At 38.3% G+C, this 18,728-nt stretch overlaps 1 non-coding gene across 1 annotated transcript; it reads left to right on the forward strand.

Moving 5' to 3' along the window:
- The first annotated feature begins 2,671 nt into the window (after positions 1–2,671).
- Positions 2,672–2,777, forward strand: LOC145565723 (small nucleolar RNA R71). The gene has a single exon (XR_014095103.1). It is a non-coding gene; the product is annotated as a small nucleolar RNA R71 (small nucleolar RNA).
- Positions 2,778–18,728: the final 15,951 nt, after the last annotated feature.

Genomic DNA, 18,728 nt, shown 5'->3' on the forward strand with positions numbered 1-18,728 from the left:
TGCACTAGAGGCGATGCCCGTGAGAAGGGCAGCTCTTTTATTCTCCAAGCACTTGAACACTTCGAGCCAAAGCATTGCTTCCATGGTGCTTGTTCTTATGGAGCTAGCTTAAATTGCATGTTTGGATTCCTGAACTTAGCTCCATCAACCTCCTTGAATGCGTTCGAGTTTCCTCCTTGGTAATCAAACCTCGAGAAACTCAACACACCTACAAAACAAGTTAAAGAAACAAAAAAGCGAGAGAAATAGTCGATAAATGAAAAAAATAATAAGAAAACCATCAAAAGCATGCATTTCTCTAAACTTACACACAAATACGCAAAACAAGCAGTATTATGTAAAAACACGACATAAAAGACTAAAAACGAGCATAAAACTACAAAGAAAACCTAGCCTAAGAGTGTCGTAAATGACACTCATCAAATTCCCCCAAGCTAGACTTTTGCTCGTCCTCGAGAAAAACAAAATCAAACTTAAAGGAAGATGATGACATTTTTTAGGCAAGCAAGAAACGAGAAAGACTAGAGAATAAAAGAATGTACACTAACTCACTTTCGTAGGAATCACGGTCAATTTTAGCAACAATTGACAAGCCATTTAAACCTCTAGATCGCTCTAGAGGACGAGTAATGCTCTCATACAAAGCCATCTCCTTGCTAGGAGCACCTATCTTTTCCTTATTCAAAAAAACATTCTCAAGAGCATCGTTAGAAGTGAGCAATTGCTCATGCGTGGAAGACACAACATGATCAAGAGAATCAATTAACATGCAATTTTCTAAAGAAGATCTTGGATACTTCATACTATCATTCAAGTCAAATTCTATCATCTCATCCCCTACTTTGAGTGAAATTTTAGCACTCTTCACATCTATCATAGCACCCGAAGTAGCAAGGAATGTCCTCCCTAGAATGATAGGAATACTAGCATCTTCGTCCATCTCAAGCACCACAAAATCCACCGGAATAACAAATTTCCCAACCCTCAAAGAGACATCCTCCACCTTACCTTTAGGAAACTTAATTGACCTATCGGCCAATTGCAAAGTGATGTTAGTAGGTAAGAGTTCCCCTAGCTCAAGTCTTTGGTACACCGAATATGGCATAAGGCTAACACTAGCACCTAGGTCACATAAGGCATTGTCGATTTGCATTTTGTAAATGGCACAAGGGATGGAAAAGTTTCTGGGGTCTTTTAGCTTAGGTGGGATCTTGTTCATTATGATTGCACTACAATTCTTGGTCAAGTTCACCGTCTCTACAACATCACAAGTCCGCCTACCGCTCAAAATGTCTTTGAGGAATTTTGCGTAGTTAGGCATTTGGGTGACAACTTCCGTAAATGGTAGAGAAAGGTGAAATTGCTTGAGCATGTCAATAAATCTTCCAAATTGTTCATCCAACTTGTGTCTCATGAATTTTTGTGGATAAGGGAGCTTGGGTTTCACAATTTCTTTCTCTACTCTCACCTCACTAGGTGTCTCAATCACAACCTCATTCAAAGATGCACCATCTCTCTCATCTTCTACCAAAACCTCCTTTGTGGCCTCCTTGGTCTCACTCTTCCTAGGCAAACTCTCCTCAAGAACCTTACCACTCCTGGTAACAATAGCATTGACGAGTTTCTTAGGATCTAGGCCTTGGGAAGGTAAAGAAGGACTATCATGATCTTTTAAAGCATTGGCAAGTTGAGAAATTTGGTTTTCAAGCATCTTATTATGAGTCATCATTTCATTAAATTTCTTGTCACTTACGGCCATGTAAGTGTTCAACAACTTTCTTTGGTTTTCAATGATTTCTTCCAAATTAGTCCTATGAGAAGAAGAAGAGGATGATTAAACAAGGAATTATCATTTTGGGTCTTTGGAGAAAATACGGGTGGGGGACCCCTTTGAGAGTTATTTTGAAAATTTCCCTTATTTTGATTGTTCCAATTACCTCTGCCTTGATTATGGTTACCATAACCTTGGTTATGATTACCATAATTTTGGTTTTGATTTTGGCTAATATAACCTTGGTTGTTATAGTTACCTTGGGAATTTTGGTTCCCATGGTTCCTATTACCACCACCTTGGTTGTAGTTGTCAAAATTGCCATAGTTGTTGTAATTCCTATTCCATTGACCTCTTTGATTCTCAAACCTAGAATCATTATTGTTTGACATATATTTCACATGTTCATTCACATTTCCATCTTGATCATCACAAACATCCATACATGCATGAGGGCAATTAGAAGCATCATGATCATACGATCCACAATCATCACAAAACAAGCATCCACTAGGCATGTTACGAGAAGAGGGAGGGGGTTGAGAATTAGAAGACATACCTCTCCCCTTAAATTGGGAGGGAAGATTTGAAACTTGGTAGGTAGCACTTTCCAACTTCGCCTTGATAACGGACATTTCCTTCCCCAAGTTTGTCATTTGTGAGGATAGATTGTTGATTGCATTTAGATGATCAACCGGGTACACCGAAGATCTACTCTTGCTAGTTGGCTCCCTTTCTCCATCTTGCCAATCACTATAGTACCTCACTACGTCTTCAATTATATCTACCACTTCCTCTTCCGTTTTATTCATGATGGGACCTCTGGCTCCTCCATCTAAACATGATTTTCCTTGAGGACTAAGGCCTCCATAGAAATTTTGAATAATTTGGTAAGTAGGAATTCCGTGGTGAGGACATTCTCTTTGATACTCTTTGTATCTCTCCCATGCTTCATAGAGGCTCTCACTAGGCTTTTGCTTGAAACCTTGAATCAAAGGTCTAGCCTCTGCCGTTTTCTTTTGTGGATAGAAGCGGGATAGAAATTCCTTGGTCACTTCGTCCCATGTCCTTAGAGAATTCGGCTTGACCTCCTTGTCTAGCCATTCCAAGGCACGCCCTATGAGGGAAAAGGGGAAAAGCTTGAGGCGGATGAATTCTTGGGAAATTCCATTCACCTTGATAGTATTGTAATATTTTTCGAACTCCTTGAGATGACTTAGCAGGCTTTCATGCTTGGCCCCACTAAATTTTCGCCTCTCTATCAAAGTGATCATTGACGGCCTTCTTTTAAAGTCATTCGCCAGTGTTGTAGGTGGAGCAATCCCACTCTCTAATCTATATGCACCAGGAATCCCCAATTCTTTCAACGCCACCCTTAGATTTTCTCCCGTTCTTGCTTGTTCCTCTTGTTGTGGTTCTTCTTCACTTGAAGTGCTAGGACTCAAGATCGTCTAGCAACCCTTATCCTTGCAATAGTTCTCTCAATCTCCAGATCAAATAGCACTAGTGAACGACCACGTGCTCTAGCATACAATCTCAAAAGAATTTATAAGTAGCACGGCTACAAGTGTAGCCTAAAAGAAAAATCTTTTTGTATTTTCAATTAAGGATGAAATAAACTTAACAACTATAACAAAGCACCAATATCACTCCCCGGCAACGGCGCCATTTTTGGCATAGGAAAATGTAGGCCATTTTCTACCCTCCCCTAGAGCCAAATAAAAATTTATAAACACTCGACCAACCTAATACGATTATATGGTAATTCAAGGGTAAAACCCAAAGGAATGAATGGGCGCAAGCTATAGCCTAGGTCAAGCTACTTTGAAGATTGTAGTAAGAAATGGTTGGTAACTAAGGTATCACAAGGCTAGATAAATCGAGAAATTCAATATGCTAATCACTAGGAATAAAGGATCCACATGCAAGCTCAATGATTATGCTAATTGATAGATGACTCAATCGATTCAAACATTGCAAAGGACAAACAATAGTTGTAACTAATAGAATTCAAAAGCTATCTCCTATAAGCCAAGCTAGGGTTCACTATGAATGGCTAACAAGGAAAATCACAATCAAATTCAATCAATTAAAGCAATTCTCAAATCAAGGGTTCATGTCATTGAAATTTGCAATGCAATCTAGATTAATCTTATAGGTTGATCACTCCTAGTCTAATTAATTACATGCACAACTATGTCAACCAATTTAATTGCAACAATTCAATCAATCAAGGATCATCAACTAGCAAAAATCATCAATCAAGCATGCTTCCCCTTCTCCCTAGCAACTAATCTACTCACTAATCATGGTGAAATTGAAAAACAATACAAATTGAATCAAAAACATTATCATTTCAAGTTTAATCAAGAAAAAAATCAATCATTTAACAATTTCTCAACCAAAGATTAAAATTCAAATCAAACATTCAAGAATTAAAGGAAATTGCAATAAAATTAAATTCAAAGGAAAGAAATCTCACAAACTTTCATTGATTTGAAGATGAAATCCAAGATCAATTTGAAATCAAAGATCAAAGTGAAGTACAATCAAGTAATCTTAAGCTTCTCTCTCTACTTTCTCTCTCTTCTATTTTTGGAAAATAAGTCTCTCGTACAAGATAAAGTCATCTCCTCCCAAAAAAAGAAAAGTCAAAAGCTATAAATAGAAAATCGAGCAAAGAGAATCGAGGCTCCTGGTGCGTGCGCATCACCCAGGCCGCGAGCGCGCACAGCAGGGTCTGCGCGCACGCACAATGAGCTCTGCGCGCGAGCACCCTTGTTGTGGTGCTCGTGACTTGCCTCCTTTGCTTGCTTGATCGATCTTCGTGCTCCCGTGCATCCCTATCATCGGTGCATTAGAGGCGATGCCCATGAGAAGGCAGCTCTTTTATTCTCCAAGCACTTGAACACTTCGAGCCAAAGCATTGCTTCCATGTTGCTTGTGCTTGCGGAGCTAGCTTGAATTGCATGTTTGTATTCCCGAACATAGCTCTATCAACCTCCTTGAATGCGCTCGAAATTCCTCCTTGGTAATCAAACCTTCGGAAACTCAACACACCTACAAAACAAGTCAAAGAAACAAAAAAAGCGAGAGAAATAGTCGAGAAATGAATAAAATAATAAGAAAACCATCAAAAGCATGCATTTCTCTAAACTTACACACAAACACGCAAAACAAGCATTATTATGTAAAAACACGACATAAAAGACTAAAAACGAGCATAAAACTACAAAGAAAACCTAGACTAAGAGTGCCATAAATGACACTCATCAAATACCAATAATAAAAGTGTGGTTTATATATAACATGCCCAAAATATTTATTTCCATTCAATAATCCATCACAAAAATCGTGCTTCATAATTCAATCACCAATATCAAAATCTAGCATGATGCTACTTAAGATTAAATATTCATGCCTATCGTGTTACTACATCATCAAAAATCTGCTAAGTACGCGAACGTATCTCGTATACAATATTAAAATCGCCACAACTAATAGAAATCGCTTACTTCAAAGTCTCCTACAAACAAAAATCATAATATGGCATTAAAATCTACTCCACACAAATTTCTAGCAATATATACTCTTATTAAACCACTCATAATTTAATTAAAACAAGCTGAAAATTAATTTAAACCTCATACTTTAATCCCAATTAATGGGTAGTCAAAATTCCATCAAGAAACTCAATTTTTAGCATACTAACAAAAATTCCAGCAATATTAATTAATGAAAACTTGTTGTAATTATACTTTAAAACCCTTAAATTAAAGGTTTAAACCACCCTAAATTATATTCCTTCAATAATCAATTATTTATAAATCTAGGGTTTTCAAAAATTGGGGCTTTTTAATTAAATTTAAAATCTGAAAATTAATTCACATCATACTTAATATCAATCATCACAAAACCATCACAAAGCTCATAATTTATAATTAGATCTAGGATTAAACAAAAGAAAAAAAAATTTCGAAAAGGGGTGGCCGGACAGAAGCCACGGCACCACAGCCGGGTACTGCTGGTGGCCGGCAGTGGTGAGTGCCGAAAAAGGGGAAGGGGAAAAAGAAAGAAAAAGAAAAAGAAACTAAAGGAGAAGGAAGAGAAAGTTTACCTTGGATATTCTCCACTTTGGGCAAAGTTTAATTTCCTCAAGTGTTGAATATTTATACCCCTTTCTCTAGAAACCCTTCTTACCTAAACTTTCCCTTTTTTAATCTAGCCTAATCCCTTTCCTAATAAAACTTTACTAAAATAAAACTTTCCTAAATTAAATCCCAACTTAATAAAATAATTAATTAAATAAAACTTTCCTTTTATAAAATATTTACAAACTTATGTAAAATAAATAATTAAAATGTCATAAATAATTTATTTTAAATTATTTAAATACCCCACAAAATACTTATTTAAAATCAAATACGTATAAAAATACGGGGTATTACAGTCTACCCTCCTTAAAAGAAGTTTCGTCCCAAAACTTGGTAAACGAAATTCAAACTTTTTCCGCACTTGTATAATATTGATGTACTTTTTGTCATACCTTTACCTTTTTGTGTCTCTTTGAGAACACAATTTCTCAAAATACTCGTTAAAATTGTGCAAAAAGCACAAAAATAACTAAAAATATAGGGAAAAAGCGCGAAATTCTACCGCATTCTACCCTTTTAAAGAAGACGAGTTACGTCCCCGTAACTCAACATACCTGAAACAACTCCGGGTATTTCTTTTTCATTTCATCCTCGGCTTCCCAAGTGGCTTCTTCATATTCTGGGTTAAAACCATAACACTTTCACAATCTTAACATTCTTATTGTGTATACTACGCACTTTACTGTCAAGAATCTTGACGGGTCTTTCCTCATAGATTAAGCTTTGGTCTAACTCAATGGTTTCAGGTTGTAAAACATGAGACTTATCAGGGATATATCTTCTCAATTGAGACACATGAAATACATCATGTACTTTACTTAGCTCCATAGGTAACGCCAACCTATAGGCTACTTTGCCTATCCTTTGCAGTATCTCATATTGACCAATACACTTTGGAATAAGCTTTCCTTTCTTTCCAAACCTCATCACTCCCTTCATTGATGACACCTTTAACAACACTTTATCACCAACTTCAAACTCTTCTTCTCTACGCTTCAAATCTGCGTAGCTCTTTTGGCGATCTTGAGCTGCTTGAATTTTAGCTTGAATTTCCTTTACTTGCTTCACTGTATCTTCGATCATTTGAGGCCTTAGAATCATCGTTTCACTTGTGTCGTTACAACAAATGGGGCTACGACACTTTCTTCCATACAAAGCCTCAAATGGAGCCATTCCTATGCTCATATGATAACTATTATTATAGGAAAATTCAATCAAATCCAAGCTATCTTCCCATCTCCCTTGGAAGTCTATAACACAAGCTCTCTACATGTTCTCCAAGGTTTGAATGGTTCTCTCAGTTTGTCCATCTGTGGCATGGTGAAATGCTGTACTCATCTTAAGTGTTGTACCAAAGTTTTCCTGTACACTTTTCCAGAATTTTGAAAGAAACCTAGAATCTCTATTAGACACAATATCCTTTGGAACTCCATGTAACCTCACAACATTTTTTATGTAAGCTTTTGCAAGTTGCTCCATCTTCTAAGTCTCCTTCATTGGTATGAACACTACAGATTTTATAAGTCTGTCCACCACTACCCAAATGGTGTCATTTCCACTCTTTGACTTTGGGAGGCAAGTCACAAAGTCTATTGAAATACAGTCCCACTTTCATCCAGGAATTTCCATTGATTGCATAGTCCCTTGGGGTCTCTTGTGCTCTATCTTCACCTTTTTACAAGTCAAACACTTAGCTACAAATTCCACAACTTCCTCACATTTTTGTGGTACACACCATCGACCTTTGTGCCTTAAACTCCCATCTTCATGGATTTTGAAATCTGTAGCTTTGCCTTGTTTTATTTTCTCACGAATCCTATCCAGCTTTACATCTCCTTCCTGATTTTCTCTTATTTCATCGAATATTATTGGTTGGATGGTTAGGTTTGCAAGTATGCCTGCTGGCACTCCTCATTCTACAACTTCTAAATTCATTTTCCTCATCTCTCTACATAACTCATTAGCCGCTACTAAAGTATTCAATCCATGACTGGTCTTACGACTCAGAGCATTCACAACTACATTCGCTTTTTCTTCATGATAATGTATGTCCTAGTCATAATCCGTCGTATACTCCAACCATCTCTTTTGGAGAGATTTTAAATCCTTTTGAGTGAAAATATATTTCAAACTCTTATGGTCTGTATAAATCCTACATTTCACTCCATACAAGTAATGCCGCCAAATCTTTAGTGCAAATATAATTGCAGCTAATTCCAAATCATGGGTTGGGTAATTTACATCATGAGTCTTTAACTTCCATGCAATCACCTTTCCATTTTGAATAACCACACATCCCAAGCCATTCTTGGATGCATCACTATATACATCATAGATTCCACTATCGTCTGGCAGTGTAAGCACCGGTGCTGTAATCAGCTTCTGTTTTAAGAGTTAGAATGCTTCTTCACATTTATCATCCTACTCAAACTTTTTATCTTTCTTCATTAAAGTAGTCATAGGTTTAGCAATCTTTGATAAATCCTTCACAAAACGCCTATAATACCCTGCTTAACCTAAGAAACTCCAAACATCATATATTGTTTTGGGAGTAGGCCAACCTTTAACTGCTTCGATCTTTGCTGGATCTCTTCCACTCCATCCTTAGACACAAAATGACCTAGGAATGCTACCTTCTCTAACCAGAATTCACACTTAGAGAACTTTACATAAAGGTTGTTTTCTCTTAGAGTTTGTAGAATTGCCCTTAGGTGTTCTACATGCTCCTCTTTGCTCTTTGAATACACTAATATGTCATCTATGAACACTACGACGAACTTATCCATAAATTGATGAAACACCCTATTCATCAAATCCATAAAGATTTCCAGTGTATTTGTCAATCCAAATGGCATAATTGTAAACTCACAATGTCCATATCTTGTCCTAAATGCAGTTTTAGGAATGTCCTCATCTGCAATCCTCAATTGGTGATACCCAGACCTCAAATCAATCTTAGAAAACACCGTTGCACCTTTTAGCTGGTCAAACAAATCATCAATCCTTGGTAATGGATACTTGTTCTTTATTGTTACTTTATTCAGTTCTCTATAATCAATACACAGTCTCATACTCCCATCTTTCTTCTTAACAAATAAGATTGGCGCTCCCCAAGGAGATGCGATCAGTCTAATGTATCCTTTTTCTATTAAATCCTGAAGTTGTTGCTTTAACTCATTCATTTCTGCAGGAGCCATACGATATGGCGCTTTGGATATTGGTGCTGTCCCTGGAACTAAATCTATTGTGAAATCAATTGCCCTCTTAGGTGGCATTCTAGGTATTTCCTCTGGAAACACATTCAGGAACTCAATCACCACTTCTATATCCTCTGGTTTAGTTACCTCCTCGTGATTCATGTTTCTCACACTGTAGAAGTACACTGAATGTCCCTTCTTAATGTATTTTGCCAACTTTAGCATGGATATCAACCTTGGGCACTTGGTCTCACCATGCATCCAATAAGTCACTGTCTCATTCTCACTTGTGTTCATTTTCACTTTCTGCGATCGACAACTGATTTCTGCACTTTACTTGCTCAACCCCATCCATTCCCAGAATGAGATCAAAATCACTCAACCCAAACTCGATGAGGTAAGACAGAACACTTTCCCTTCAATTTCTAAAGGCACGTCTCTAAAGGTTTTGGTGCATTTCACTACCCCACCCATAAGAATAGTTATAGGTAGGTCTACTATTTCTACTGTTTTCAAACACTCTTTAAGTTTCGAAACAATACCCTTTGAAATGAAAGAAAAGGTTGCACCAGAATCAAACAAAACTTTAACAGGAATACAGTTAATAGAGAAAGTACTAGTGATGACATCTTTTGTGAAATCAGCCTCATGCCTACTTAACACGTTCAATTTCCCTGCAGCTCCACCTTTCTGTTGATTGTTCCCACTGCTATTATTGTTGCTTTTGCTCCATTCTACTGCACTCCCTTATTCACAGAAAAGTTGTTGTTGTTCCCTTAAAAGTTCCTTTGGGTCCCTCTTGAATTATTATTCTGCTTGTTCCCATTAAGAATTTTGGAGAAACACTCGTACTCCCTATGCCCCATCTTATTATAATTACGACAAGTAACCAGATGCCCTTCATAATCCTTCCCAGGGTGGTTATTCTTGCACCTCCTGCAAAAATAACGCCTTTCATTCTTATTATTCCCTTGGTTAAAGTTTCTAGCCCCTCCATTAAAGTTTCGTCCTCCTTGACAATTGTTACCTTGGGAATTATTGTTGTTGTGGAAATTATTGTTGTTATGGAGGTACTTTTGCTTCTTAAAATTATTCTGGTTACCCTGTTGCTTTCCAGAATTTTGCCCCACCTCATTCCTCTTCTCCTTCCCATTTATCTAAAAGGAATAGTGTCCTTCGAACAAGTGTATTATTCCGATAGAGGGTTCGGAGCTATGGAAAAGCTATTTATTCAGTAAGTTCAAGTGGTCGGAATGCCTAGGTGGAAGCCGCTTCCAATCAGTAATATTAATGCATAATTAATATTGCAGCTTAGTCTTGACTGAACCCTTCGAGTCACACCCAAGCAACTAACAATCCGACGCGATAAATTAATCCGAAAGGAATTAATGAGTAACCCGAGTATTATGAACAAAGATGTCGGATTCCGAGCTTAAAGCATTGGAACCGCATCTCAAAAGTCAAGCCAAAATTTAGAAATTGGCAACGAGAAAATGCTCCAAGTAACAAGCAAAAACCCTAGCCACGCGAAGGCTAGGGTAGCGCGCCAAATAGAAGCGCGCCACGTGGCAGCGCACATGGCAGTATGCCATGTGGCAGCACACGTGGCAGCCACCAAGTGGCACCACGCCACGTTGGCAGCCACCAAGTGGCAGCATGCCACGTGGCAACGTGCTACGTTGGCAATGCCATGTGGCAACGGGCCACGGACCCGGGTAACGAGTCATGGACGCAGACCGAAGGATGGCGGCCCAACCGAACCTAACTTGGGGCTCAAGGTTGGGTGCCAGATGGTTAGCTCACAATGCATGTGAGTTGCCTTGGGGAGCAAGTGAGGAAGTGGTCCTCACCTAACCATGTGACACTTGTTACTTAGTTATTCCTTGGTTTATGTAACTAAGGATTGAATTCAACATTCTTTCCATGTGGGATCTTTTTGTGAAAAAGTCCCACATTGAAAGATGAGTGGAATTCACAAGGAAGCCTCCTTTTAAATAGCCAAGGCATACCTTGGGATTGTTCACTTAAGTAAGGTGTTAGAAAAGGCATCTCCATTGAGAAAACCTTTAAACACATATAATTATTCGAGTATTTGGTCGGGCTTAGCTAACCTCTAAGCAATAGACGTAGTCGGGGTCGAGTTGCAGGTGGATACCGTAGGAGGTTTTCGCCCGTGCGAGACTTAAAGCTTTCTCAAGTAAGAGCTTGGGGTACGAGCGAAACACGCGTCAAAGGTAATCAAGTCTTTTCTTGATGCTTGTTAATTATGTTAATTATGTCTTTTGATTATATTAATTGTGAGTGTGATTTGGCTCGGGTTTTATTCCGCGATGAGTCAGACTCATCAAAACCCAACAGCGGTATCGGAGCCTTGCTCATTTATTTTTATAATCATAATTTTCAAGGTGTTTTCATGGCTTTATTTTTCTGGTTTTATGTTGCAACTTAGATTAGTAGCTCGGTTTTATTAATTTTAAACCCGTTTTAAAGCTGATTACGGCCCCGATCCTAGATTTTCACCCAAAAATAGTGAATTTTGGGTGGAAAAGGCGTTTTGGAAATGTGTTCTCCCTTTTAGAACTGTGTTTTAGGCCAAAATCTGACCAGAAATGCCTTTTTCGAGGGATTTTTTGTTTTGACGAAAATTTTAAGTCTTTCTAACCTTGAATCTTAATGGCATATTTATGGTGATTATGTATATGGTTCTTTCTTTAATGTTTCTACAATTTTGAACCTCTTTAAGCATGGTTACTTGGTAGTAATTAGTGCTTGAAAGATTGGTTTATATTTTCACATAATTGCAAATCCATTGCATTAAGTGTGAAAAATTTGTTCTTTGAGGCTTCTAAGTACTAAAGATTCAATCTTTAATTATTTTGAGTGATTGAAACTTTGAGTTACTAAATTCCATGAATTTTTGGTTGAACTTTTATTTTAATCATGTATTAAGTTGATTGGAATCATAAAGTTTGAATCTTGTGATAGAAATTTCATTTATCTTCATATTGGAAGATATAATTTTTCAAGGATTCACAAGTTAAAGTTGGAATCTTTATTTGAATATTTGTGTTCATAATTCCAACCCCCCCTTTATTTTGTCAAAATCTCATGATTAATTTAAATTAATTAAATTAATAGTGAGTTATTACCCTTGTTCATTTTATTGCACCAAGTTGAACCAATTTTATTAAAGAATGGTTCTTGGAAATAATTTTGGTTATTTGCACCTTGATGATTTCTTTTATTTAAGTTGGACTTGTAATAATTTTTCATTTTTGGCTCATTTTATTAATTCTAAAAATTAATTTGGAATTAATTATTTAGTCACGCAAAATTTGGGTTAAAACCCGAGGATATGGCACGAAAATTGAGGCAAAAGCCTCCCTTGGGGAGCCGCGCTGCATAGCATCCCGCATGTGGCTGCCAAAGGGTTGCCTCGAGGTGGTGCAGCCCTTGCGTGGCTACAGCTCGCGACCAACAGCACGGCGTGCCAGCCAGCAAGCAGTAGCAACGTGGCGCAGCAGCAGCCTCGAGCTGTGCGCGCCATGCGTGCTGCTGCGCGTAGCTTAGCTTGCGCGAGCTCAAGCCTTGTGGTGCGGGGTATGCTATATATGTATATATGCATCTTGGTGCTTGTTAGGGGTTAGTGTGCGTAGACATTGCTAGCGGAGCAATTTAGTGCAATGAGCTCGCGCGACATGGTCATCGTGGGTCACGATTTGGTGTGTGAAAGTTCGCTGATTTGGTTAGTGTAACGCGTAAGCGACATCGTAAGTCACTGCTACGTTCATTGAGCATCAATCGGTTGTGCGAGTAGTGAGCACTCCAAGTCTTGGTGCTAGGCACTTAGACATTTTGGACTACGTAATTTTGTATTCTTTTGTCGTTTTAATTATTTTAAGTAAATTTTGAGGCTAGGCCTCGGTTTTGAGCGGCAATGGCAAAATTTTGGGTTTACCAGCTTAATTAATTGGATTAATTAAGATGGATGTGGAATTTAGTGGGAGCTTTAATTTTAATTGCGCTAAATTACATAATCGGTTAAACAACTTTTACTAGTTTTAAATAGGCATGTTAATTGGATTAACAACCTAAATTAGTTACTAGTTTACGCGCGTTGGTGCATTATTACTTGTTTATCGTTGTAAAATGCATGGGCCATTCACAAATAGTGAATGGATGAATGGAATGTATATTCTCCCGTAGGTTTTATAAAAATGGCAGCTAGTGGGGCCCGATTAGGATAGAAAATACGGACTGCGTTCCGTGATGTATTTTTGTAAATATACGGTCTGCGAACCATTGAGTATTTTTGTACCTTAATATTTAGATTAATCCTAATCGTATATACTAGTATTTTCCTAATTATGGTCATGTCTTGAAGACGGAGGTTCTTGGAAGACGAAGCCATGAAGTTGCATAAGATGTCCCTTGAAGACTTGAAGACTCAAAGGGTCATGCTAGTTGCCAAATGCATCTTTATTTATGTTTTCGATATATATTTATGATTATATATATGAATTATATGTTAGATGCATGTTTAGGATTTCGAATGTTGTGATGATTAATTAAGTTCACTTTAATCAACCAACATAAAAACCCTAGGTCCCTAAAATATTGAGTAAAATTGTCATTCCAAAATAACACTTATCGACCTATTGAGAGTAGTGATGGGCTACGCCAAAGCGATGCATCGCTATTACTCCCTAGGATACGTAAGGCATACCGGGTATGCAAGTTGGTTTTGGTTATACTCAACGATATGAGTGATGGAGTCCTAACATGTCGTGGCAAAGTGGATAAGTTGTTGAGAGAGCATTAGATGCGACGATTTATCCAACCAAGAGTAGCTTGGAGCCATTAGCAAAGTGTTGCTTACCTTAAAAGATTGAGTGTTAAGACAAGCCAAAGCATGCTTAACCACTCATTGTTTATTTGGATCTTAGAATCGACATATTCTCACCAAATGGGGACAATTTAATGTGTGAATAAGACGTTTAAATAAGTTTGATTAAAATGCATGATTTCAATCTTAATTAAGTATTATGAATGGTTTTTCATTTAAATTATTTTAATTGTAGAATCATGTCTTCAACTAACGACAACAACCTAATGTGCCCGGAACTTCCCGAAAAGTTACCATTTTGCTTGAATTTGGTGAACTTTAAGGAGTGAGAAGAAGAACTCCGAAAGACCCTCCGAAATTGCTACCTAGAGCATATTCTTGATATACCCATCCCGAGTTTCTACTCAAAAGGGGTTATGAGCGATGAGGCTCATAAGGAGTGGAGTTGTGATTGCAAAAGAGTCTTGCGACTCATGGCAAGCTCCATCCCGGAACAATGGAAGGGGAAGTTCTCCAACTATTTTCCAGACATGCCCTCAAAGCTCTAGAGGACATAGTCAATTTGAGGGTCACCAAGAGCATCAATCGCAACTATGATGGTCTCGTGGAGGAAGTGAATAGGTCACTCTCCAACATGAAGATTAAGCCACCGCAAGAGGGGTTCCTAGCCAAGGAAAGGAAAGAGGTATGGGCACAAGTCTACAATGCTAGACTAAGACCTGGAATGTCACTTCGAGCCCACGTGCTTCGAATGACAAGGCTATTCACTCACTTGGCGCTCATTGGAAAGTCAGTGGAGGATGAGCAAGCTGCTCTCATGCTAGTAAGCTCACTACACTCGGGCTATATCGCATTGAAGATGCGGCTAACTGCCAATTGTGACAAACTCACCTTCATGGAGGTTGTCAATGAGCTTCAAATGGCCGACCCTTGCGGAAATGATAGGCTCAAGTTTACTCTTAAGATAAAGAAGAAGGAGTTCAAGAACAAGGCAAGGATATGATGCTTCTACTGTAGTAGGCAGGGCCACTACAAGAGAGAATGTAGCATGTATTTGGAAGATGAGGCTAAGGGAAGAAAAATCTCCACCTCATGTATCTTCTTTATAAACTACACTTGAATACAAGCAATTCATAAGGTATTAGATACCATTAATGACTCACTACGTGATCCTATTTCAAGAACCAAGTGAGAAGGTCTTACCAAGTGGATGTGGATGTACAAGCGTAAGAAGAAGTTAATCTTTTCGGAAGGTTTGTAATCACATTGTTTGTCTTAACATAGAACTTGTTTAAGTTTTTTTTGTTAACCATTGATCTTTTGACGTTGGACGTCATGTTTTTGTTTTGATCACAAGACAATTGGTTTTAAAAGCCTTGAAGTTTATGGTATGACATGTTTATGTAAAATATGTGCTTTCTTTAGACAAACAAGTTTATAATGTGAATAATACCGCCAAAAGGGCTAAGACCATGGAATCAAATCAAACGTACTTGTGGCATTGTCGTCTTGGCCACATAAACATCAAACGCATCAAGAAACCTGTACATGAAAGTGTTCTTGACTCATTCAATTTGCAATCGTTTGAGAATTGCGAAGGATGTTAGGCAAGATGATTAAGCATCCATCCTCCAAGTTGGGAGAAAGGGCAGGAGACTTGTTGGCACTAATACACACTGATGTATGTGGACCAATGAGCTCCACCACAAGGAACAAACATCGATATTTAATCACCTTCACAGACGACTATAGTAGATATGGCTATGCCTACCTTATGTCGCATAAATCTAAATCGTTTGAAAAGTTCAAAGAACTTCAGAGTGAAGTTGAAAATCAGCTTGGCAAGAAATTCAAAGCCCTTCGATCGGATCGAGGTGGTGAATACTTGAGCCAAGAATTCGATGACCATCTGAAAGAAAGAGGTATACTTTCAGAATTGGCACCTCCAAGAACTCCTTAATGGAACGGAGTATCCGAAAGGAGAAATCAAACCTTGTTGGACATGGTACGATCAACAATGGGTCTTAGTGATCTTCCTATCCTTTCTAGGGACACGCACTTCTAACTACGGCACTAACACTGAACTGTGCTACATCAAAAGCTTTAGAAAAGACTTCATACGAGTTATGGACGAAGAAACCTCCTAGGTTGTCTTTTCTAAAGATATGGGGATGCGAAGCATATGTCAAGAAATTGATTTTTGACAAACTTCATCCCAAATTAGCCAAGGTTTACTTTGTGGGCTAACCAAAAGAAACCAAAGGGTATTACTGCTACAATAACTCTGAGAACAAAGTGTTTGTTGCTCGCGATGGTGTCTTTTGGAGAAGGAGCACCTTTCCAAAATGACAAGTGGGAGGAAAATCGAACTCGATGAAGTTCGAGAGGAAGAGCAACAAAATCATATTGACAGTCAAAGTGCTCAAACATCATCTGTTAACGTTGGTCAAAATGTGCAAAGTCAAATCGACAATGCAAATGCTCAGTCCGTTACCCTGCGTAGGTCTCAGAGGCCGAGATGTCAACCTGATAGATATCTTGGTATTGTATTAACCGAGAATCAGGACATCCTGGTGATGGATGGAGATGAACCGGCAACCTACAAGCAAGCGATGGCAAGCACCGACTCTGCTAAATGGAAAGAGGCCAAGAGATTTGAAATGGATTCCATGTTTGAAAATCAAGTCTGGGACTTGGTTGACTTACCCGAGGGTTACACACCTATCGAATGTAAGTGGATTTTCAAATTGAAAACTGACAAAGATGGAAATGTATTCATTTCAAAAGCTAGATTGGTAGCAAAAGGTTACAGGCAAATTCATGGTATTGATTACGATGAAACCTTTTCTCCAGTCGTAATGCTTAAATCCGTTCGGATCCTCCAAGCGATTGCTCCATATTACAACTATGAAATATGGCAGATGGACGTCAAAACCGCCTTCCTCAATGGGATTTTGGAAGAAACTATGTACATGACACAGCTTGAAGGTTTTGTCGACCAAAACAATGTTGGGAAAGTTTGTAAGCTTAAAAAGTCCATCTACGGGCTAAAGCAAGCTAGCAGAAGTTGGAATCTGCGATTCGATGAAGCCATTAGTAAGTTTGGTTTTATCAAGAATCCAGATGAATCTTGTGTTTACAAGAAGGTCAGTGGGAGTGACATCGCTTTCCTAGTCTTATATGTCGATGACATATTGCTCATTGGAAACAGCATTCCGATGTTAGAGTCTGTAAAGGCCTGGCTTGGAAAGTGTTTTTCAATGAAAGACTTGGGAGAGGCTCGGTACATATTGGGTATCAAGATCTATAGGGATAGATCAAAAAGGATGATTGGATTGAGCCAAAGTACTTATATTGATAAGGTACTGGCACGATCAACATGCAGGAGGCCAAGAGAGGTCACCTACCCATGTCACATGGCATAACCCTAAGCAAGAAGCAGTGTCCACAGACACCTGATGAGCGGGAAAGGATGAATCAGATTCCATATGAATCGCTAATTGGATTGATCATGTATGACATGATATTTACTATGCCAGATGTATTGTATGCCTTGAGTGCAATGAGCCGATACCAATCAGACCCAGGAGAGGCGCATTGGACTGCGGCCAATAATATCCTAAACTACACGAAGAGGAATTAGTTGTTGAAGGTTATACCGACGCAAGCTTCCAGACAGACAGAGACGATTTTAAATCGCAATCTGGATATGTGTTCCAGACAGGAGCGTTTAGTTGGAAGAGTGCAAAGTAGAGCACAATTGCAGATTCTACAACTAAAGCTGAATACTTGGCAGCTACTGAAGCGGCTAAAGAGGCTATTTGGATTCGTAAGTTCGTTGGTGAACTTGATGTTGTACCCTCTATCAAGGGTCTAATAGCCCTCTATTATGACAACAATGGAGCTATTGCTTAGGCCAGAGAGCCAAGGGAACATCAGAAGGTCAAACATGTCAAGCGACGATTTCACATGATAAGAGAATGGAAATCAGAGGGTGAAATCAAAATTTGTAAAGTTGGAACGGATGACAATGTAGCCGATCCACTTACTAAACATTTGCCTCAAGTGAAGCACAACAAGCACGTTGAGGCAATGGGAATCAGGCACGTTAGAGATTCGCTTTGATTTCCCTGTTTAGTGTTTTAATTAATTTTGAACATTTTAATGTAAGACACTAAGAAGAACCATTCAGGTTTTAGAGTAATTTAAATTTCATGCAATTTTATCACTCCGTTTTCTATTTCATTGTGGTTTAGGATTAAATAATGAGTCCATTCGATTCTGAGAATATTCAAAATAGGGTATCAAGACCAGTCTTGATAAGGAAACACCTATTCAGTGAACATTGGATACTATAATCGAAAATTATCCCTAATCGAGGTTATTTAAATGATGGACGATTAATGACCACTTGAGATTAGTGTGTAGTTTGATTTATAGCACCGTTTCTTGTGCTAAAAGGACATGATTGTCATGAATCAATTGCACAGGTATTGGTTTAGAACCAATACTGGATCGACCTATGAGAATACTTTAAGAGATTTAAACATCGTCATAAGTATACTTCTCATTATGGCTATCGGAACCTATTTCCTCGACCATAGTACTGTGAGTTCTCTTGTTTGAGTACTAGTCTGTTTTGATGTTAGTCAAACTTCTTCTGTAAAAGGGGATTATAACGTAACACTCGGGCGGCTAGGTCCTCTCAGTAAGAGAAGCTACATTACAAGATTGGGAATGTCCCCCTACTAAAAATAGGG

The sequence above is a fragment of the Chenopodium album genome, chromosome 10 (genome assembly GCF_948465745.1).
Source record: "Chenopodium album chromosome 10, dcCheAlbu1.1, whole genome shotgun sequence".
Classification (NCBI taxonomy): domain Eukaryota; kingdom Viridiplantae; phylum Streptophyta; class Magnoliopsida; order Caryophyllales; family Amaranthaceae; genus Chenopodium; species Chenopodium album.